Consider the following 25,109-nt stretch of genomic DNA (forward strand, 5'->3'; position numbering starts at 1 on the left):
CTCCCCCCCGCCCTTTTTAAAAATCCAGGGTAAGTTTACCCTTCTCTTTTTCAAGGTTTTCTAGATATTGACAGCATATTTGCTCTTTATTTCATTATTAAGTATCTCTTCTAGAGATTGTATTAAGTGTAATTTTCAATGTCATCTAGTTCTTCGATTTTTTTTTCTTTTCAGATTTAATTCCTCATTTTTAGTCACATTTCACATAATGTGGATTTAGGAATGAAGGTATTTCATCAATGCTCTGCACTCATGAGCAATGCCTTATTGTGTCATGTGGAGCTGAGGAGGTACTCAACAAAGAGCAGTATGAAGCCTTTGCCTAGAAATAATAAGAACTGTTAATTTGCTGTGATGTATCACTGCACATAGTACATAATACACAGCCTTCATCTCTTCAGTCCCTTTCATGTGCAGTTATGTTCTCCTCCTTTTGGCATTCATCCGCATCTGTATTCAAGCACTTCTTGGACATGGGGGTATTGATATTTCTTTTGGTTTCTTTTGTCTTCTTATGATAGAAGAATAGAAAGGGGTGACACTCATTCTTTCATCTTCTATGTCAGGCTGACCAGATTGACAATTTCAAACTTCTTATGCCACCCTATTTTTTAGATTACTATTTAGAATAATATCACCCTCTCTGGGGTAACAAGCTGACACATGGTTTCTACAGAGCCAAATTAGCCAAAATATCAGGGTTCCTGTCATGTCTTCACAGTTAATATGGTGGTCTCACAAAGTCCCTGGTAGATACGCCTTTATTAATATTCCTTTCAATTGGCATAGTCCCACTCATTCAATAGTATAAATGATGTCTTGTGTTTTTTGGGGGTTATTAACTTTTGATAATAATAACAAAACTAGCATTTGTATTTATTTAGTAATTCAAGGTTTACAAAATGTTTTGCTTATCTAGTCTCCATTGATCCTCACAAAAAAAAAAATCTTGTGGACTGGGTGCTATTATTGTCCTTCACACATGAAACTCCATCCCCTATATTCAAGCCTTTGTATAGGTGGTGAGTCAATAAATATTTATTGAGTGTCTTCTGTGATTCAGACACTATGCTAAGCACTGGAGTTCAGATTGCCCCTCATCTCTGCAATGAACTCCCTCTACATTTCTGCCTCTTAGAACACCCCTCCCCATACACGCACACACACTATAATATTGAGTTTAAGCTTTATTTTCTGTATGAAATTTTTCTTTGTTTTAACAGTATTTATTGTTTATATATTTTTTGTAAACTCAGACATGTACATTTCTCCCTCAATAGAATTTAAGCCTGTGGATGGCAAAAGATGTTTCATATTTTCTTTGTATCCCCAGTTGCTAGTATTACACCTAGAACATAAATAAGTACTTAATAGCTCCTTGTTGAGTGACTGAATAAACATTTGATTAACTCTATTTTTTTCTTTTGGTTGCTCATCTGTACTCCTCCTTTAAAGTATATTTCCTACCAAATCATGACAGAGTTATCACTAACTCTCTCTGGAATGCTCTCTTCCCTAACTTCTCTCTCCAGCTTTTCTTGCTTCCCTGCTTCCCTCAAGTCTCAGCTAAAATCCCATCTTCTGTTAAGAATACTTTCCCACTCCTCCTCTATGTTAGTGCCTTCCCTCTGAGATCATCATGTACATTGTATTCATAAAGAAAATTTACCATTACTTATGCTAACTAGTGGACAGAAAAAAAGTGATTAGGCTTAATGCAATCAAACTTTATAAATTGAAGCATGTATATGCTACCCTTGAAGAACAAATGACCGCCCTGACATTTTAGATGTTCCAATATGCTTTTCTCTTACCAGACTACAACGTTCCCTTTTTGCCCCGACAGAAGCAATGTATCTCTCTCCAAGGTAATCACCTAGTAAGTCTTTTATCATTCTGCACTGCCATCAAAACAAAAAGGGGGTGCTTGAGATTCCAGGCTGGTTAATGTAAGAGCTAGTTCTAAAAATCCTAAGAACAGGCTGATTCTTGGTGCTCTAGGTCGATTTTAATACTTTTTACTGTGGTGTTTAAAAAGTTTGAGAGACATAGTTTCTGGGTAATTAACAATTTTATTAATAATGCTAGCATGTTGTTAATAAAAGAGTTCAGTGGTACTCTCAAATGCCAAAGATGAATCATGGTAGTAGGCTCACAGTTTACAAGCTCTTAGAAGAGTGGGTGTCCCAGAGGGTGGAAATCTACTCTGATTGGTTAATGATTAATGATAGCAGTGTGTCATCATGTCACTTTTGGACAAAGGGACTACCTCTACACGCAGACCACCCACAGTCTTGGGCAACCTAGACAGAGGATCTATCTCTGTCCAAATTAGCTTGAGTGGAACACAACAGATAAGAATTTATTTTAGATTAGAAGTCTGATCTATTTGGGTGAAATAGCAATACCCAGGATGAGGAGAATGTTAATTCTATCTTCCATCAACCTCATCATTGAGAGACCAGGGTTCTGACAAGGAAATAGTATAGGTAAAAAAGCTTAGGTCTCCCCAATTTTAATAATTGGCTATTAATGAGAGATTAAAAACACTGAGGCACAAAATGGAGGTTTGAACGAAATTAGAGTCAGTTCCACTAAGTTGAAATATTTATTCTTACTATTTTATTAAAGTAATATAACTTATTCTCACTGAGGAGATTATTTCCAATTTGCCCAGTTTATAACTTTTATGTTCATTGTTGATTACGTTAAATGTTGTTAATACCAAAATGTAAGCTCTTTGAGGCCAAAGTTTTTTTTTGTCCTTAATACAGTAATTGGCATATAGAAAGCACTCAATAAATATCTTTTGAATACTTAATTTTCTGACTAGGATAAAAGAAGACTAACATTGACGGAAATTTGGTAAAATAAATTTTCACTAATGGAAACTTCTAGGGTCCCAAAAATCCTTTTAAATCTTTTTTCCCTACCATTATTTAAGATTTTACTTTTTATATATGTCTGCAATGTTTGATTCACAAAGCAGCTGAAGGTATAGTGAGGCTGACTTTAAAAGAAGGATGGGATGAAGGAGGAAAAGAGAGGAAAGCAGAGGACAGAAAAAAAGAGGAGATGAAAGAGAGTGAGAGAGAGAGACAGAGAGAGAGAGACAGAGAGAGAGAGACAGAGAGAGAGAGAGAGAAGGGGAAAAGATAAGGCAGGGGAAAAGAATAAAAAAGTAAGGAATTGGTAGCCTACTTACAATAAAAGCTAGGCTTCCTAGATCAGATTCAATACTTAATTTTACCAATCATAGTAACTTCTCTAAAATAGCAAATAGAAACTCAACATAGGCCCCATTGCCATGTGTTAGTTTATGACTTTTAAGGATTTTACTAGATCAGAAATACTGTTCTTATCACATTTGTTCACCCCATTATGATCAGTCTTGGTGTTTGTCAACTTTGTCATAATTATGATCATCAGGTAACCTCTTTTCTGTCATGCAGAGAAAGTGCTAAAAGATGAAACCACTTTGGATTGACATTGGCCAAGCTAAATAACACACTGAACTCACAGCTGTTAGGGAATTTCAGTTCTTCCCAATGGGTAAATGACTGCTGCCATGCTGTTTAATAGATTAATAGAAAAATAAAGAAATAAAGAAGATTACATTCTACCAAACTATTGTCAAAGGTGAAAAGAACTAAAAAGCTCTTCCAAAGTACTTTCCATGTCTTTTTTTTCTTATTTTTTTTAATGAATTGAGCTCAGTGAATATTGGTAAAAAAAAAGGATTCCATAGATTTAGTCAAAGAAATCCAAAAGAAAGAAGACCAGAATTTACATTAGAATAAGTGACCAGAGGTTCTTAATATATTTTGAGAAAGAAAATTATGTTTTCCCCATAATGCAAGCCAGGTCACTATGACAATGGGCTAATGGGATTGAACTAAAAAAAATTGTCAGTTGTATTTTCAGGGGATCACATGCAACACAAAGAAGTGAAGCCAAGCACACACTTAATATGATATAAAAAACAATGCTGGGGCAGAGTGAAGATGGCAGCTGGAAGGCAGGAACTTGCCTAAAGCTCTGTCCCAGGACCCTCCAAACATGTATAAAAATGGCTCTGAAGAAATTCTAGAACTGCAGAACCCGCAAAATAGCAGAGGGAAGCAGGGCTCCAGCCCAGGACAGCCTGGATGGTCGCTGGGTAAGGTCTATCACACTGTGCTGGCAGTGGAGTGGAGCAGAGCCCAGCATGAGCAGCACCCAGACCAACCAGAACAGGAGCCGGGTGGAACAGGGCCTAACACCCTGAATCAGTGAGCTGTGGCAGTTACCAGACTTCTCAACCCACAAACACCAAAGACAACAGAGAAGGTTAGGGGGAAAAGCTGCAGAGACAGAGTGAAAGGAGTTTGCAGTTTGGCCACTGCTCCTGGGATGGCAGAGGTGGTGCAGCTCTGAGGACAGAACTACAGCTGCAGTTGCTTCCAGCCCCAGGTCCACCTGGTGGGAGGAATTAAGTGGCAGATAAGAGCAGGAGTGCAGAGCCTGTTTAAGATCTGAGTTGCGTCAGGGTTGGCGGTTCTTGGGGGAGGAGGAGCACTGGTGTGGCAGAGCTTGCTGTGTAGAAATAGCCATGAAAACAACAGCGCAGACCCTCAAGCTTAGGACAAAGTACTCTCTACTCTACAAGCAGTCATACCTCAATAAAAAACTCAAGGGTCAAGTAGTTAGCTGGGAACATGGCCAGGCAGCAAAAACTGGACTCAGATTCAGACTCAGACTTTGGAACTTTTCTTTGGTGACAAAGAAGACCAAAACATACAGCCAGAAGAAGTCAACAAAGTCAAAGAGCCTACATCAAAAGCCTACAAGAAAAACATGAACTGGTCTCAGGCCATGGAAGAGCTCAAAAAGGAGTTGGAAAAGCAAGTTAGAGAAGTAGAGGAAAAAATGGAAAGAGAAATGAGAGTGATGTGAGAAAACCATGAAAAACAAGTGAATGACTTGTTAAAGAAGACCCAAAAATACTGAAGAAAATAACACCTTTAAAAATAGACTAACACAAATGGCAAAAGAGCTCCAAAAAGCCAATGAGGAGAAGAATGCCTTGAAAGGCAGAATTAGCCAAATGGAAGAGGAGGTCCAAAAGACCACTGAAGAAAATACCACCTTAAAAATTAGATTGGAGCAAGTGGAAGGTAGTGACTTTATGAGAAATCAAGATATTATAAAACAGAAGCAAAGGAAGGAAAAATTGGAAGATGATGTGAAATATCTCATTGGAAAAACCACTGACCTGGAAGATAGATCCAGGAGAGATAATTTAAAAATTATTGGACTACCTGAAAGCCATGATCAAAAAAAGAGCCCAGATATCATCTTTCAAGAAATTATCAAGGAGAACTGCCCTGATATTCTAGAGCCAGAGGGTAAAATAGAAATTGAAAAAATCCACTTATTGCCTCCTCAAAAAGACCCCAAAAAGAAAACTCCTAGGAATATTGTGGCCAAATTCTAAAAGTTTCCAGGTCAAGAAGAAAATACTGCAGGCAGCCAGAAAGAAACAATTTGAGTATTGTGGAAACACAATCAGGATAATACAAGATCTAGCAGCTTCTACATTAAGGGATCGAAGGGCTGGGAATATGATATTCCAGAGGTCATTGGAGCTAGGACTAAAACCAAGAATCACCTACCCAGCAAAATTGAGTATCATGCTCCAAGGCAAAATATGGATTTTCAATAAAATAGAGGACTTTCAAGCTTCCTCAGTGAATAGACCAGAGCTGTATAGAAAATTTGACTTTCAAACACAAGAATCAAGAGACGCATGAAAAGGTAAACAAGAAAGAGAAATCACAAGGGACTTACTAAAGTTGAACTGTTTTGTTCACATTCCTACATGGAAAGATGATGTGTATAATTCAGGAGACCTCAGTATTAGGGTAGCTGAAGGGAATATACATATATACATGCATACATATATCCATACATATATGGACAGAGGGCACAAGGTGAGTTGAATATGAAAGGATGATATATAAAAAAAATAAAACCAAATTAAAGGATGAGAGAGGAATATATTGAGAGAGGGAGAAAGGGAGAGATAGAATGGGGTAAATTATCTCATATAAAAGTGGCAAGAAAAAGCAGTTCTGTTGGGAGGTGAATGATAAATCATTAGAGAAGATCCTCCCTATTACAGTGTAAGCCCGCCTCTCCCTTCCCCCCCAGTGCCCCCCCTCCCAAGCTCCTGACTCTCAGGCTTGGAATAAACAATCAGACATTCCTTTCTGGCTAGGAGACTGGGAGGCCATGAATAAGAATGCATCTCTCACCATTCCTCTCTGACTGATAGGCCCTAAGACAAAAGATAGGAAATAACTCCTCTCTGCCTTTGAGACATACTCCTGAGATTGCCTAGCCAGTTCTTAGGAATGAGGGTGGGGGGATGGATGGGGGGGAGGGTGGGGTGGCTCCCCTTTTTAGTGGGAAAAACTTTCTTTGTTCAGGGTCCTATAAAAGTCACCACGTGGGACAGTCACAGTGGAACCTCACCCATGGAGAGGATGCTTCACCTGGGGCTATGTTCAGAAGGGACTAATCAAGGAGGCTGCCAGGGGTTCCCCAGCTTTGGATAAGCCTTGGTGTATGTGGGGAATGTATGTATGTTGTATGTTATATGTGTGTCTTTTTGTCGGTATCGCTGCATTTGTAGATGCCTCTGTGTGTCTGTGTCTCTGCCTTGGTTGCAGTGTTAACTGGGTTTCTTAGGAATTGTTGATTAATGTGGTTGTGGGTTTAATAGAGTTTTTTCCCTGTCTTTCAATAAAATCTTTGTTCTGTTGGGAGTGTGCCAACGTGAATCCGAATCCAAACCTAATTTAGCTTAATCGAACAGGAGGGAAGAGGGGGCAGGCGAGGGGGAATGAGTGAATCTTGCTCTCATCGGATTTGACCTGAGGAGGGAATAGCATACACACTCAATTGGGTATCTTACCCACAGGAAAGAAAGAGGAAGGAGATAAAAAAAGGGGGATGATAGAAGGGAGGGCAGATAGGGGGAGGAGGTAATAAAAAGCAAACACTTTTGAAAAGGGACAGGGTCAAGGGAGAAAATTGGATAAAGGGGGTTAGGACAGAAAGGAGCAAAATATAGTTAGTCTTTCACAACATGAGTTTTGTGGAAGGGTTTTGCATAATGATACACATGTGGCCTATGTTGAATTGCTTGCCTTCTTAGGGAGGGTGGGTGGGGAGGGGAGAGAATTTGGACCTCAACATTTTAAAATCAGATGTTCAAAAAAGAAGTTTTTGCATGCAACTAGGAAATAAGATATACAGGCAAAGAGGCATAAAAATCTATCTTGCCCTATGAGAAAGTAAGGGAAAAGGGGATGGGGGGAGTGGGGTGACAGAAGGGAGGGTTGACTGGGGAACTGGGCAATCAGAATATATGCCATCTTGGAGTGGGGGGGGAAGGCAGAAATGGGGAGAAAATTTGTTATTCAAACTCTTGTGAAAATTAATGCTGAAAACTAAAAATATTAAATAAATAAATAATGATTTTTTAAAAATGCCTAAAAATGAGGTGAATCATATGTCAGAGCCATTCAGCCAGAGTTGCATGAAAATGATTTCTAAGATATTTAAAAAAACCTTGTAAAAACTAATAATTCAAATACTTGCCAAAGTAGGACAAATAACAAAAATACCAAATATACATTAAAATATTTTAACTGCACCTTTTGTTCATAGCAAAGAATTGAAAAAAATAGATGTTTGTGGACTGGGAATAGCTAAACCACTTTTGGTATATGAATGGAATTTGGCATATTACTAATGAACTAAAAATGATAAATATGAATACATAGAAACATGGGAAGATTGATATATATAGACACAAACTGAAATAATCAGAATGGAGAAAAATTCACAATGTCTAAAACAATGTATATGTAAATAACAGCATAAATCAAAACAATTAAATCAAATGATGTTAAATCATAATGTAGAGGGAGCCAAGATGGTAGAGTAGAAAAAGCAACTCAGCTGACATTTTCAACATTTCCTGACAAATAACTTTAAAATATCAAGTCAAATAGAATTCTGAAGCAGCAAAGCTAATGAAATTGTGGGGTGAGATTTTTTCCCAGCCCATGACAATTTAGAAAGTAAGAAGGAAAGGTCTGTGACATCTAGGTGGGGGCTGATTCAGAGGGCACCACAGTAGCAAAACCAGGGGTGGGCCTTCGAGGTGACTGCAAAATCAGTAGCAACTTTGGAAGTTCTCAGTCCAGAGATGCTAAAGGGATTGGACGACTGGTCGAAAAAAGATTATAGGGGATCCTGAACTGGCACTTGGCACAGCACCAGGTGTTGTTTGGCAACTCCACTGTCTGCACATAGTTCTGGGTTGCAGTTCCAGGGCAGAGGAGTGGTTGTGGCTGCAGGAGAGCAGCAGTTCTGGTTGCAATGCTAGGGCAGAGAAGGGCACTATACTTCAATCTGCAAGGCAGCAGGGGCCTTTCCTGGATAAAGACCAGAGTGGAGATGATGAGAAGAATAACTATACCTTTAAAGAAGAATAACTACACCACTTCGGAAGCATTGAAAACTTACAGAAACCCAGAATTTGCTCTGAAAGTAGCAGCATGAAAAAGCCTGAAGCTTGGGAAAGCAACTCCACATCCTCAGGTAAGCAGAGCCCAACTTTAGCATAAAGTTTAAGGTCAATAGATAGGCTCAGGGAAAAAAAAATGAGTAAACAGCAACATCATCATCAACAACAACAAAGAACCTGGCCACAAAACTTACTATAGTGACAGGGAATTTGAAGACCCAAACTGAGAAGAAGACAGCCACATGAAAGCAGCTACAGGCAAAGCCTCAAAGGAAAAAAACACACACACACACACACACACACAAACTGGACATAAGGCAAACAGAATTCCTGGAAGAACTAAATAAAGAAATAAGAGTGATAGAGGAAAAAATATAGGAAAAGATATAAGAATGATGAAAGAAAATTATGAAAGGAGAATTAAAAGTTTGGTAAATAGATACAAAAATGGTGATGAAAATAAATCTTTAAAAAAAAGAACACAAACCAAAATTTGCCAAATTGTAAAAGAGGCATGAAATTCACAGAAGAAAAGAACTCCTTAAAAAGCAGAATTGGGCAAGTGGAAGCTAATGACTCCACAAGACATCAAGAAATAATAAAATAAAATAAAAATAATGAAAAATAAAAGAAAATGTGAAATATGTTACTGGCAAATTGAATTACCTGGAAAGTAGTTTGATGAGATACAATTTAAGAATTATTGGATTACCTAAAAGACCATTATCAAAGAAGAGACTAGACATTATATTTCAAGAAATTGTTACAGGAAAACTACACTGATATCTTAGATGAAGAGAATAAAATAGACAATGAAAGAGTCCACCAATCACCTCCTGAAAGAAATCCCAAAATGAAAACTTCCAGGAATATTATAGTCAAATTCCAGAGCACCCAGGTCAGAGAGAAAATACTTCAAGAAGCCAGAAAGAAACCATACAAATATATTTCAGCCATAGTCAGGATCACACAAGATTTAGCAGCTTCTCTATTAAAGGAGCAGAGGGCTAGCAATATGATATTCCAAAAGGAAATGGAGCTAGGATTGCAACCAAGAATAACCTACCCAGCAAAACTAAATATAATCATTCAAGGGAAAAATTGATGTATAATGAAATAGAGAACTTTTCAAGCATTCTTGATGAAAAGACCAGAGCTGATTAGAAAATTTGACTTTCAAAAACAACTCAAGAGAAGGATACAAAGGTAAATATGAAAGAGAAATCATGAGGGACTCAATAAAGTTAAACTGTTTACATTCCTGTGTAGGAAGATGATACAAGTAATTTCTAAGAAATTTGTCATTATTAAGGCATCTAGAAAGATTCTATATAGAGAGTGGACACAGGTTTGAGTCCATTATGTTGAGATGATCTCAAAGAAAATGAAGGGATGAGAAAGAGGGATGCACTGGAAAAAGGGGGAAAGGAGAGGAAGAGTAGGGAAAATTGTTTCATGTAAGAGTTGTACAAGGAAGAACTTTTGCAATGGAGAAGAAAATGGAAGGGTGGCAAGCAATGCTGAACTGCACTCTCACTGGGATTGGCTCAAAGAGGTAAGAATAGTCACACTTAATTGGGTGTACAAATCTAACTTATTGAAAAGGGAAGTAGGGAGGAAGGCGATGAGAGAAAGGAGGGTTATGATAAAATGGAAGATGGATTGTGGAGGCAGTGGTCACAATTCAAGCTTTTGAGGAGGGACAGGGTAAAGAGAGAAGGATAAACAGAAGATAACACGATGGAAGGAAATGAATAGTGATCATAATTGTGAATGTAAATGAAATGAACTCGGTCATAAAACAGAATCAGATAGCACAACTGATTAGAAACCATAATTCAATTATTTAAAAGAAATACACATGAAACAGAAAGAAACAAGCAAAAATAAAATAAAGAACCAGAGCAGAATCTATTATGATTCAGCAGAGATTTTAAAAAAAGGCTGAGGTAGTAATCCTGATCCTAGACAAAGCAAAAGCAAAAATGAACTTAATTAAATGAGATAATCAAGTAAAGTATATTTTGCTGAAAGTTACTTTACTCAGTGAAATTATATTAATACTAGGATACCTAAGTGGTTCAGTGGTTTGAGTACCAGCCTTGGAGTCAAGAAGACCTGAGTTCAAATCCACCCTCAGACACTTGACACTTATTAGCTGTGTGACCTTGGGCGAGTCACTCAACCCTGATTGCCTTACAAAAAACAAAAAAAAAACACAAAAAGTTACATTAATACTAAACATATATGTGCCCAATACAGAGCATCTAGATTTTCAAAGGAAAATGTAAGTGAATTACAGGAAGAAATACAGAATAAAATGATACCGGTAAAGGACCTCAAATTTTCCCCTCTCAGGACTAGATAAATCTAACAATAAGATAAATTATAAAGAAGTTAAGGAGATGAATAGAATTTTAGAAAAGTTAGATATGATAGACTTCTGGAGAAAATTGAATGGGTATAAAAAAAGAATATACTTTTTTTTCCTCGGCTGTACATGGCACTTTCACAAAAATTGACCATGGACTAAAATATGAAAACTTCACAACCAAATGCAGGAAAACAAAAATTTAAAATGTGCCCTTTTCAGGATATAATGCAATAAAAATTATATTAAATAACTTGCTACAGAAGAATAGATTAAAAATTAATTGGAAACTAAATAATGCAATCTTCGAGAACGGGTAGGGCAAAGAACTAATCATAGAAACAATCAATGATTTCATCAAAGAGGATAACAAGAATGAGACAATACACCAACCTTTTTTTGGAAGTAGCCAAAACAGTACTTTTTGTTGTTTAGTCATTTTTTAGTTGTTTCCAACTCTTTGTGACCTTATTTGGGGTTTTCTTAGCAAAGATAGTGGAATGATATTTCTTTCTCCATCTTATTTTACAGATGAGCCTACTCAGGGGAAAATCTATATCTCTAAACTCACACATGTCAATTAAAAATTGAAAGAACAGATTAATAAATTAGAAAATCAATTAAAAAATTAGAAAAAGAACAAAGCTACCCCCCCAATTAAATGCCAAAATAGAATTCCTGAAAATCAAAAAAGAGATTGATAAAATTTAAAGCAAAAAATGAAATAATGAAGATGAGGAGCTGGTTTAATTTTTAAAAATTCAGTAAAATAGATAAACCATCTGTTTATTTGATTAAAAAAAGGTAAAAGAAAACAAAATTACCAGTACCAAAAATGAAAAAGGTGAATGCCCCATTAATGAAGATGAAATTAAAGCAATTATTAGGAGATATTTGCCAAATATGCCAGTGAAACTGACAGTCTAGGTGAAATGGATGAATATTTCCAGAGATATAAATTGCCCAGATAAACCAAAAAGGAAATAAAATACTTAAATGATCATATCTTAGAAAAAGAAATTGAACAAAGCGTAAATGAACTCCCTAAGATAGAATCCCTGGCCCAGAGTATTTTCGAGTGAATTTTACCAAAAAATTAAAGAACAACTAATTCCCATAGTATAGAAACTGTTTGAAAAACAGGTAAAGGAGTTCTACCAAATTCCTTCCATGACACAGATATGGTGTTGATACCTAAGCCAAGAAAAGCAAAAACAGAGAAAGAAAACTATAGACCAGTTTCCCTAATGAATATTGATGAAAAATTTTAAATAATATTAGGAAGGGGATTACAGCAATACATATCACAAAGATTAACACTTTGACTAGGTGAGATTTACACCAGGAATTCAGTACTGGCTTCATTATTAGGAAAACTATAATCATAATTGACCATTTCAAAAACAAAAACAAAATGTATGATTATCTCAATAGATGCAGAAAAGGATTTTCACAATATACCACATCCATTCCTATTCAAAACACTAGAAAAGATAAGAATAAATTGAGCTTGTCTTAAAATGATCAATAGTATCTATCTTAAACCAAGATCAAGCCTTATTTGTAATAGAAATAAACTAGAAGCCTTCTCATTCAGATGAGGGGTGAAGCAAGTATGTCCATTGTCACCACTATTATTCATTGTTATATTAAAAATGCTTGTTATGGCAATAAGATCAGAAAAATGGAATTGAAGGAATAAGCATAATCACTGAGGCATCAAAACTTTTTGCAGACTATATGATGATATATTTAGAGAACCCTAGAAAATCAACAAATAAAATCTAGTTAGAATAATTAAAAATTTTATCAAATTTGCAGGATACACAATAAGCCCACATGAATAAATTCTTCTTCTTCTTTCAAATGTTGTAGAAATAAAAACAGTGTGAATGAAGGAGTAGGAAAAGCAGGAAGAGGAGGAGGAGGAGGAAGTAGAGGAGGAGGAGAAGGAGAAGGAGCAGCAGAAGAAGCAGAAGCAGAAGAAGAAGAAGAAGAAGAAGAAGAAGAAGAAGAAGAAGAAGAAGAAGAAGAAGAAGAAGAAGAAGAAGAAGAAGAAGAAGAAGAAGAAGAAGAAGAAGAAGGAGAAGAAGAACCACCATTCAGCTATGGGCTCTGAATCTTTGGGCTTCAGCTCAGTCAGAAACCTAGCCTTTCCACCTCCCTTTCAAATTCTTCTGCTATCATCTTTCCCACTGCTATCTTTCATGAGCTCCACTTGGTTTGTCTTTCAGCTGCTTTCTACTGAGACTGGCACAGTGCTCCAGTGTGTGGGTTTCCTCCATCTTCCCTTGTATTTGGTAGAGTGGCTTAGCAACATGTTGTTCAATGTGGGGCTATCCACTTAACAAGCTTTATACAGCTGACATTCTCCATAGGGGGTCGTGTCTCAGAGCTTATTGTTGCTCTTCTCCAGTTCTTCTGCATGCTTCCAGATGGGCTTTTTGTCTCCACTGACTAAGCCAAACTTCTCATCATGGGCACAAGTCAAGATCTCCTTATGTAGGGTTTTGGAGTTTCGGTGCTTCTCCTGCTTCTGATAGCAAGAGGCAAGTTATTCCTGGCCTTGGTCATGTTAGGGTCATTGGGCCCCAGCCAAGGCTTATACATCTCCAGAGTCAGCTACTAGTTGTACCCACCATCTCAGCTATGCCCTCATTCTGAAATAGCAGGGCCAGGTTATTCAGCTGCTTGGCCATATTTGGGTTGAATTTGACCAGCACCTTCTCTTGAATCTCTGGGCCCATTGCTTCCTTGTACTTGCTATTTTGTATAAATCTGCCAGGGTTTTCAAGGTAGCTGCCATAGCTAAACAGTCCTTCCTCAACATCTTCTCTCAGATAGCCAGAGAATCAGAGAAGATGGCTTCTTGGTATTTGTTCTTATTCCTGTACAGGAGAGCCAAGAAGTCATGGTGATCATGTCTTGAAGTTTTCCTCAAGTCTACTAGGGCATGCCTACAGAGGGGTATGGCTACTTCACAAAAGTCCTGGGAAGTGTACTGAATCATCAGGTTGTGTGAGGCTGGGATCTCATAGCCTCTGGGCTGGGCGGCTGCATTTCCTCTCCCAGGGCCCCTGGCCGGGTTCTGTTCATTCTTAGTAGGGACTAGATCATCCAGAGAATCATTAGAAACATCCCCCTTCTCTTCTCTAGGGAAAGTGTTCTCATCCAGCTTTTGGATTTGGCTCATGATGAACAGATGATGCTTTTATTTCCCCAGATGAACTATGGTTTGCTTGCCATCCTGTAGCTTCTGCTAGATCCCAGCCAGTTCTTCCTGCAGCCAATGGTTCTCCCACACCAAGTGGTGTACCTGGGCCTGAAGGTTTTGCTTCTCCCATTCCATAGCCCTGAGGTAGCCCAAGAATTTCAGGATCACTTGAGCTTTCCTGAATCCCAGCTCCATGGCTTCCAGGAATCAGCACAGGCATTCTGAATTCCTGGATCCACCTCACCAGTTTTGCAATTAGCTACATTGTTCAGCAGGGAAGCCAGAAGGGTTGAGTGCTTGCCCATCAAAGTCTCTAGCCCTTGAATGACGGTCTTGGTGCCCAATAGAATTTCATCCTGGGAGATCACCAGGGTGGCTATAGCTGGAGGGGATGGATGTGAGAGGGAGCACCTGTGGGCCCTGGCCTCAGCCTTGCCTCTGCAGCCGTGCTCTCCTCAATCATCAACATTTTCAAATTTTGCTAATAAAACATAACAGGAAGAGACAGAAAGAAAAATGTCAATTTAAAGAATTGTAGACAATGTTAAAATGCTTTGAAGCCTACCTGCCAAGAAAAGCCAAGGAACTATATGAATATAATTATAAAATAATCTTCACAAAAATAAAGACAGATCCAAACAATTGGAGAAATATTAATTACTCATGAGTAGGCCAAGCCAGTATAATAAAAATGACAATTCAAAATAATTACTTTACTTATTCAGTGCAGTATCAATCAAGCTAACAAAGAATTATTTAAAGATCTAGGAAAAATAATAACAAATTAACCTGAAAGAATAAAAGTTCAGGAATGTGAAAGGAATCAAAAAAGAATTGTGAAGGAAGGCAGCCTAGTAGTACCAGATTTTAAACTATATTACAAAGTAGTAAGCATCAAAAAAAAATCTGGTACTGGCTTAAGAAATAGAGAGGTGGATCAGTGGAATAGGTTACATAATACACAATACCAACTCTTGGTAACCCCATTTAGAGTTTTCTTGGCAAAGATACTAGAGTTGTTTGCTATTTCCTTCTCCAGCTCGTTTTACAGATGAGGAAACTGAGTTAAATTGTCTTGCCCAGGGTCACACAGCTAGTAAGTGTCTGAGGCCAAATTTGAACTCAGGAGGAGGAGTCTTCCTGACTCCAGGCCTGGAACTATCCTCTGTGCCACTTATCTTTTCCATTAATTAGGAATAGGTGCATAATTCACAGTAGTGTATGATAAACTCCAAGATCAAAGCTTCTTGTACAAGAACTCACTATTTGACAAAGACTGATGAAAAAACTGGAAAACTATTTGGAAGAAACTAAGCAAGGACCAACATTTCATAGTGTATACCAAGATAAGGTAAAGATGGGTATAAAATTTTGACATAAAGGGAGTTATCATAAGCAGATTAGAGAAGAATAGACAATTTTGCTTGTCAGATCTATGAATAAGGGAAGAGTTTGTGACCAAACAATAGAAAGAGAGGATCGTGGAAAGTAAAATAGGTAATTTGGATTATGTGAATAAAAAATTTTAAGTACCAAAAAAGCAGCCAAAATTAGAAGGAAAGCAGTAAACTGGAAAGAAATTACAGCAAATTTCCCTGATAAATGCCTCATTTCTCAGACATATAGGTAATCAAGTCAAATTTATTTTTTAAAAGAGTCATCCCCTAATTAATAAATGGTCAAGGGATCTTAACAAGAAAATTTCAGAATAAGAAATAAAATCTATCTATAGTCATATGAAAAATGCTCTAAATTGCCATTGATTAGAAAAATGCAAATTAAAACACATCTGAGATACCACCTATCAAATTGCCTAACATGGCAGAAAATGAAAATAAAAAATGCTGGAGGGGATGTGGAAAAATCGGGACACTATTGTTAGTAGAGTTGTGAGGTAGTCCAACTTTTCTGGAGAACAATTTAGAACTATGCCCAAAAGGCAATAAATTTGTATTTACCCTTTGAACCAGCAATGCCACTACAATGTCTATAGCCCAAAGAGATCAAACAGGAGAGAAAATGTACAAAAAATGCTTATAGCAGCTCTTTTTGTTGTGGCAAAGAATTTGAAATTGAGGGGATACCCATCGATTGTGTAATGACTGAACAAGTTTAGATATGTTATTGTGATAGGAAACTATTGTGCTAAAAGAAATGATTAGAGGGTGGTTTCACCAAAAGAAAAACAAAACAAAACAAACAAAAAACCCAACAACAACAACAACTGTGTAGACCTATATGAATTGATACAAATTGAAGTGCGCAAAACCAGGAGAATACTGCACAGTAAAAGCAATTCTGTAACAATGATCAACACTGAAAGACTTAATGACTCTGATTAATACAATATTGGGTCTGAGACAATTCTGAAGGACTCATGGATGAAAAATGCTATCCACTTGCATAGAGAGAACTGATGAACTTTGAGGGCAAATTGAAATATAACTTTTTCATTTTGTTTTTCTTGCTTTTTCTTTTCAACATGTCTAATGCAAAAATGTTTTTCATGATTTTATAGATATAATTGATATTTCTTGCCTTCTAATTGGTGGGGTAGGAATGGGAGGGAGGGAGAGAATTTGGAGTCCAAATTTTAAAAAATGAATGTTTAAAATAAATCATAGCAGCAACTAGGTGGCACAGTGAGTAGAGCACCGGCCCTGGAGGTGAGTTCAAATCTGGCCTCAGACTCTTGACACACCTTCTAGCTGTGTGACTGTGGGCAAGTCACTTAACCCCAATTGCCCTGCCTTCCCCCCTCCAAAAAAAAGATCCAACTAAAATAAACCATAATTTTAAAAAATTGTTGGGGAGGGGGATAAAGAAGATGTAAAAGCTATATAAAAAATCTTTTTGTAGAAATAAAACAAATTTAAAAACTAACAAAAATGAAATTTTAATGACCAATTTTGGCCCTAAAAGAGAGATGTGGCAAGTCAGCTAATATTTTAAAGATTTTTTTCAGTTGTTTTGCAGAAGTATGAAACTAGGGTATATACATTGCACATAATAGCATACTTCTTTGATGTGTTGGTTGGTTTGATGGATTTTTTTTTGTCCTTTTAAAATTGTTTAACATAAGATATAGCTCTCTGGAAGAGGTAATGGGAAGGATAAATTTTAAAATTTAGTTAAAAAGGATAAACTTTATTTTAAAAAATTAATTACCATAATAATAGTGCCTATATGTGACAGATACCGTGCTAAGTTCTCTTTAATACTCACAACCAGTTGGCAAGGCAGGTGCTATTTTTATCCCTATTTTACAGTGGAGAATACTGAGGCAAACAGAGCTTAAATGATTTGCCCGAGGTGACAACTATTATGTATCTGTGGCTTAGTCTGGATTCAGGTCTTCTTGATTCCAATCCTAATGCACTATTCACTGCATCACCCAACTTTTCCAATAAATTCTTTAGAGTCCAAACATTAAAATGTTGGATATTTAAAATGAATATTAAAGAAAATATCAAATTACATCATTGTCATTGTCAACCTACCATCATTACCAGGATCATAATTGTCACTATTAGTGGTTGTCATTTGATGACAGATTAGATAATGTTCATTGAAAAATACAAAAAGAAATTCCCAGAAAAGGCACCAATTTAGAACACATGTCTTTAATTTTACAATGGGGCCTCTAATCATATTAAGGCGATTCTCTTCTTACTAAGATTCATGATAATATGGCTGTTGAATATTTCTTCCAGTTCAGTAAGTGCATCTCTCTAGGAAATAGCAGAAAGGACAAATCAATATACCAAAACAATGCAAACAAATTTATTTGCTATGTCTAAATACCTGCAAGTTCTTAAAGAACCAAAGGAACCTAAATCAAGTTGTTTAATATATGATACAGATCTAGCTTGATAGTGTGAATAGGTAGTCTTTAGAGTGATGGAAAATGGATGTGAGATAATCTGCCTTTCCATCTTGTAGTATTGCTATTAGTTAATTTTAGAGGGTTCTATCTGCCCTCATAAATTTAAAAGTTTCTACAGAAGACACAAAAAGTCAAGTTATAATTCCATAGATGAAATAAGTACAATCAAGTTTTTGGTAATATTCAGACTATATATTTTCTTGGATAGAACTTAACGCTTTTAAAATATATCTATTGTATTGATAAGTAATTTGCCTTGTTTAAAATTCAGTTTATTATCTATTACTAAAATATGTATTCATTAAGAACATAACTTCATTTTCCTAGGAGTTTTCTTTTGGGGATCTTTTTCAGGAGGTGATTGGTAGATTCTTTCAATTTCTATTTTACCCTCTGGCTCTAGAATATTAGGGCAGTTCTCCTTGATAATTTCTTGAAAGATGATGTCTAGGCTCTTTTTTTGACCATGGATTTCAGGTAGTCCAATAATTTTCAAATTATCTCTCTTGGATCTGTTTTCCAGGTCAACGGCATAACTTCATTTTCATTCTAATAACCTAGATGTTATACGTAATTAAGCAGAATATGTAGTCAAAAGCATCTACTACCAATAATAGTTTACATTTATACAATTCTTTAAGGTTTACAACTGCCTACTAAAATACTTGGGACAAACTTCCAGGAGCCAAGATAGCAGAGCAAGCAGTAAATTTCTGTAACTCTCCCATATTCACCTCCAAACACATAAAATAGCACCCCAGAAGAAATTCTGGAACAGCAGAGACAGGTGAAAGATGGAGTGGAACAGTCTTTTAGCCTGGGAGACTTGGAGGATTAGCAAGAAAGGTCCATCTCTCTAGGGTGAGAGGGAAGTTCATACTGGGACAGGAAGAGTCCCAGTAATTCAGCAGCAAGCCCCACTTCAACACACCAGCAGGGGATCCTGAGCCCCAGTGAGATGAAGCAGGAAAATACCAATACCGGGACCCCCCATGTGCCTTAGCATAGCTGGGGAACTGGTACACTCCAGCTCCAAGAACCATCAGGTGATTTGGCATAGCCCAGGGCAAAAAGGCATCCACCCAGGGCCAAACTTCATGTGTTTTAGTGTAGCCCTAGAGAACGCAAAAAAATCTCAACTGGACTCAGCACATCCCAGAAAATACCGCTTGGACTCCACCTCAGCAACAGGTCAGCTGCCAGACCCCTACAGCCTCTATCAGTGCCAGCCAACCCCCACCTCCCCACCCCTCGACAGAGCCCCTGTGAGCCTCAGGGCAACATCATCAAAGCACCAGGTAAATAGCCAGGATTTGAAGCCAGTGGCAGAAGACTGAGACAGAACCCCTTCCAACCTGGGAGCAGAGATCAAATTTTTAAAAAAGAAGAAAAGGTGAAAAAAAGAGCAAAATAAACACAACAAAAGAATCCGATCATAGGAAGATATTATGGTGACAGGGAAGACTAAGACACAAACGCAGAAGAGGACAACAATGTCAAAACAGTTATGGTCAAAAGCCTAAAGATAAACAGGAAGTGGTCTCAAGCCTAGAACTCATGGAAGAGCTCAAAAAGGAGCTTAAAAATCATGTAAGAGAAGTAGAGGAAAAATTGGGAAAAGAAATGTGAATGATGCAAGAGAATTACCAAAAAAGAGTCAACAGATTAGAAAACTGCTTAGAATGTAGATTTGGCCAAAAGGAAAAGGAGATATAAAAGTCCACTAAAGAAAACAAGTCTTTAAAGAGTACAGTAGGCCAAATGGAAAAGAAAGTACAAAAGCTAGTTGAGGAAAGCATCACCCTAAAAGTTAGAATTGGGCAAATGGAAGCTAATGACTCTATGAGACATCATGAATCAATCAAACAAATTCAAAAAATGAAAAAAATAGAAGAAAATGAAAAATACCTCATGGGAAAGACAACTGACTTGGAAAATAGATGCAGGAGAGACAGTATCAGAATCACTGGACTACTTGAAAGCCATAATCAAATGGAGCACCTGGACAGCATCTTTCAAGAAATTTTCAAGGAAAATTGACCCTCTGCTTGTGTAAACAAGTATTTTGGGGAATGATACTGAATTATGTTTTGCTTAAGGATGTTGCTATGAACATTACGGTTTAGTTCATTGAACAATGATATATACAGTGTGAGTATTTGGAGAAATGCTATAAGATATACTGAATGACATGTTTTATTTAAGACTATGGGATCACCTTACTAATAAGTTATTATGTGATGGGATCACAAAGTATAGCACCTCTATTTGTTCCAGGATCCATGGCCATTTACATTATAAGGCCAAGGTTCCTGGAGAAGTGAAATATAATGGCAAACAAAATGGGACTTTTTGCTGTTTTTTTCTTTCGGAGTGCTTCTCAGGACTAAGGCAATCAAATGCCTTTGACTGAGTCTTACCTTTGAATCAGGAGTGTTTGATTGAATCAAGATTCCTTGATTGGAAATAGTATATATACTCTGAGGTTTGCATTTTGCTTGGGAGCTCACTTATTGGAAGAGTGTTCATGTGATTTGGCCAGACGAGGCTCTGGGTAGCTGTTAAGGAGCCTCCTCCCAGTTTTAAAAACCCCAATATTGGTGCTTCTCTCTCTGGTAACTATGTATATATTGCTATTGTCAGACAGTTACAAACCTTTTTGTTGATTTGTGTTATTTTCTCTGTTTGTAATTTCTGTTTGTATTTGCTCTGAAGTTCAGGGTGCTGACTTTTCCCCCTGAACTAAGTGAATGATATATGCATGTTCAATTAAAGTAAAATTGCAAATCCCTTAAAGTTCCTTTCCTTTAGAAAAGCAGATCAAAGAACCTGTGCTAGTAGCCTTTCTGTGTGCTGGTGTTATTGGCCTTATACCTCCACAGTAGCTGCAAGTAACGTTGTTACAATATCCTGGAACCAGAGGGCAAAATAGGCATTGAAAGAATCCACTGATCACCTCAGGAGAGAGGTCCCAAAATAAAAACCCAATGGAACATTATAGCCAAATTTCAGAAGGATGAGGTCAAGGAAAAATTCTACAAGTGACCAGAAAGAAACAATTCAAATATTGAGGAGTCACAATCAGAATCACGCAAGACTTGGAAGCTGCAACATTAAAGGACTGGAGTTCATGGAACATGATATTCCAGAGGACAAAGGAGCTAGGAATATAGCCAGGAATCACTTACCAAGAAAAATTAAGCACAATACATCAAGGGAAAAAAATGATCATTCAATGAAATAGAAGAATTTCAAAAGGAGAAGACCAGAAATAAACCAAAAATTTGACCTCTAATGTCAAGACACAAGAGAAGCCTAAATAGGTAAAAAAGGAAAAGAAAACATAAGGGATCTAATAGTACTAAAATGTTTACATCCTACATGAAAAGACGATACTCATAACTCTTAAAAAATTATATCACTAACAGTACAGATAGAAGTAATATACATACAAAAAGGATAGGGGGATAAGATGAATCTGAGGGAATGACATAAAAATTAAGGGATGAAAAAGAGAAATACACTAGATGCAGAGGGAAAGGAGTGGTAGAAGGTGGTAAATTATCTCACATGAAGAGATAAGAAAGACCTATTACAGTGAAGGGGAGGATGAGGGGGGTGATGGGCATTACTTGAACCTTACTCTCATCAATAGTGCCTCAAAGAGGGAATAATATTCACAATCAGTTGAATAAAGAAATCTGTCTTACCTGACAGGGAAGTAAGAGGGAAGTAGATTAAGTAAAGGGAAGGTAACGGCAGAAGTGAGGGTAGACCAGGGGAGGTGGTAGACAGAAGCAAAACACTGAGGTGAGAAAGGGTGCAAGGAGAGAGTGGGCAAATATGAGGAAGAATAGGATGGAGGGAAATACATAGGTAATAATCATAACTGTGAAAGTGAATAGGATGAAGTCTCCCATAAAACAGAAGCAGATAGCAGAGTGGATCAAAAATTGGAATCCTACAATATGCTGCTTACAAGAAACACAAGCAGAGAGACACACACAAAGTAAAGTAAGGGATTGAAGAAGAATCTACGATGCTTCAGCTGAAATAAAAAAAGGCAGAGGTAGCAATCCTGATCTAAGACAAAGTAAAAGCAAAAATAGAGCTAATTAAATTGAGATAAGGAAGGAATCTACATCTTGCTAAAAGGTAACATAGACAATGAAACAATCAAATTAGAAGAGCAAGAAATAATTTACCTCTAAGATCTATATGGAGGGGAAGAATTCATGAGCAAACAAGAAATAGAGAGCATTATGAAATGTAGAATAAATAAATTTTGATCATATTAAATTGAAAAGGTTTTGTACAAACAAAACAAATGCAACCATGATTAGAAGGAAAGCAGAAAGCTGGGAAACAATTTTTACAGCATGTATCTCTGATAACAGTCTCATTTTTCAGATATACAGAGAACTGAGTCAAATTTATGAGAATACTAGCCATTACCCAATTGATAAATGGTTAAAGAATATGAACAGAATTTTCAGATGAAGAAATCAAAGCTATCTATATGCATATAAAGAAGTGCTCTAAATCGCTTTTGATTAGAGAAACACAAATTAAAACAACTCTGAAATACCACCTCACACTAATCAGATTGGTTAATATAATGAAAAAGGAAAATGATAAATGTTGAAGAGGATGTGGGAAAATTGGGATATTAATGGACTGTTGGTAGAGCTGTATACTGATCCACCCATTCTGGAAAACAATTTCGAACTATACCCAAAGGGCAACCAAAGTGTGCATACTCTTTGATCCAGCACTACCACTGCTAGATCTATATCCCAAAGGGATCACAAACAAAAGGAAAGTCACCTATATGTGCAAAAATATTCATGGGAGTCCTTTTTATGCTGGCAAAATATTGGAAATTGAGAGGATGCCCATCAATTGGTGAATGGCTGAACAAGCTGTAGTATATGGATGTAATGCAATACTATTATGCAATAATAAATGATGAACAGGCACTTTTCAGAAAAACCTGGAAAGACTTGTACAAACTGAAGCAAAGTGAAATGAGCAGAACCAGAAAAACATTGTACACAGTATCAGCAACATCCTGTGATGATTAGCTATAAATGAGTCAGCTTTTCTCAGCAGCACAATGATTTAAAACAAGTACAAAGGATACACAAAGGCAAATACTATCTATATCTATATTCAGATAAAAAACTGATGGACTCTGAATGCAGATCCAAGCATATTATTTTCATTTACTTTATTATTTCTCTGGTTTTCTCTTTCCTTTTGATCTCTTTCTTTTTCCACAACTGTGATGAATATGGAAATGCCTTACATGATAGAACATGTATAAACTATATCAAACTGCCTACCATTTTCAGAAGAGGGAATGGGAGGGAGAGGGAGAAAAATTTGGAACTCAAAATCTAAAAATGAATCCTGAATTTTTTTCTTGATATATAATTGTGGGAAAAAATAAAATACCATTTAGAGCAAAAATAAAATAAAATATTTGGGAATGCTGAGGAGATTTTTTATTTACTTTATCAATTGATAATGACTTTTTGGTGTTTCACATTTTACATTTTCTAAAGAAGTTAATTCTTAGTATTTCTATCAGATATTGTAATCTTTTATACTGCTATTCTAATGCCAAGGTGGGCATAATGCTAGATACGGATTTCATATAAATCAGGGCCCATAGATGGCTAGAGCTCATGTTTGTAATTTAAGGATTTTAAAATTCATTTTACATAGCAAATCTTTCAAGGAGACAGGACAAATGTTATAATTTGCATTTTTTAAAACATTTCTATTTTACAGATTAGGAAACTAAGGTCCTGAAGAGAAAATTGATTATCCATATGCTTTGTCCTAGGGCTCATCTGTACTTTATAATACATAATTAAATTGCCTTAAATTAAAAAATTTCCATATATCACAAATCATGAGGCTGACTTTGCATAATTCTGCCTCACCTAATTCCAGTTTGTGCAAGTCAAGACATCACCCATGATCTCGCTGGTCCTTTTTGAAAATGAAGGATGAACAGCAACAAAGCAACAGTCATCAGAACTACTTTCTAATGATTCAAATATATAGGAAAGTTGATTAGTGTAACAGAAAAGATAAGCAAGACACAGAACTAATCAAAATTAGCAATCCAATATTCAATAAAGCCATGAGCATAGATTACTGAGCTAAGGAATCTCTTTAGGACCAAAAAAATGGATTAAACTGGATAGCAGTTTGGCAGAAATCAGATTTGTTACATGTTATACCATATGTCACAATAAGGTCAGTTTGTAAAAGGTAACACTAATGTTCTTAGGAAAGGACAAGATCAGGTACCTATCACAACAATGTTTAAGGGGTAGAATACTTAACTAAGCAAGGTATAGAGTGGAAAATATAAAATGCAATTAAGGCAATTCTGAAATTCTACCTGAAACCCTTCAGAGTGGCAAGCATAATAAATAAGGAAATGATAAATGTTGGCGAGGCTATGCGAAAAAAGACCCATTGATAACATTCCCTGTTGGTGGGGCTGTGAAGGGATACAACCATTCTGGAAAGTAATTTGGAATGATATAAAAAGTTATTAAAAACTGTTTGCCTTCTGACCCACATCTACCACTGCTAGGCCTATGCTCAAGAGATATTAAAGGAAGATGAAAAGATGCTTTGTGAAAAAAATATAGCATTGTGTGTGTGTGTGTGTGTGTGTGTGTGTGTGCGTGGCAGCAAAACTAAAGGTGGAAACTGAGAGGATGCTCAACAACTGATGTATAGCTGAATAAGATAGTATATGAGGCAATACACTATGTGTAAGAAATGAGAAAATAGATAACTTGAAACATAGAAAGATTTGTATGAAATGATGCAGAGTAGTGGAGTACAAATAGAACACTTTATGCTATAATAGCAATGTTATAAGGTGAACAATTTTGAATTATTTTATAAACTAATATAGAATGAAATAATCAGAATCAGGGGATAGATTCATATAATAACAACTCTAGAGACAAGAAACTTTGAAAACAGTAAGTAAGTGTTACGATACTAGAAGACTGATGATGAAATA

At 36.6% G+C, this 25,109-nt stretch overlaps 1 pseudogene; it reads right to left on the reverse strand.

Annotated features, from left to right (window-relative positions):
• Window positions 1-13,119: 13,119 nt before the first annotated feature.
• LOC118857723 lies at window positions 13,120-17,709 on the reverse strand (annotated as a pseudogene).
• Window positions 17,710-25,109: the final 7,400 nt, after the last annotated feature.

This window comes from Trichosurus vulpecula, chromosome 7 (genome assembly GCF_011100635.1).
Source record: "Trichosurus vulpecula isolate mTriVul1 chromosome 7, mTriVul1.pri, whole genome shotgun sequence".
In the NCBI taxonomy this organism is placed as follows: Eukaryota; Metazoa; Chordata; class Mammalia; order Diprotodontia; family Phalangeridae; genus Trichosurus; species Trichosurus vulpecula.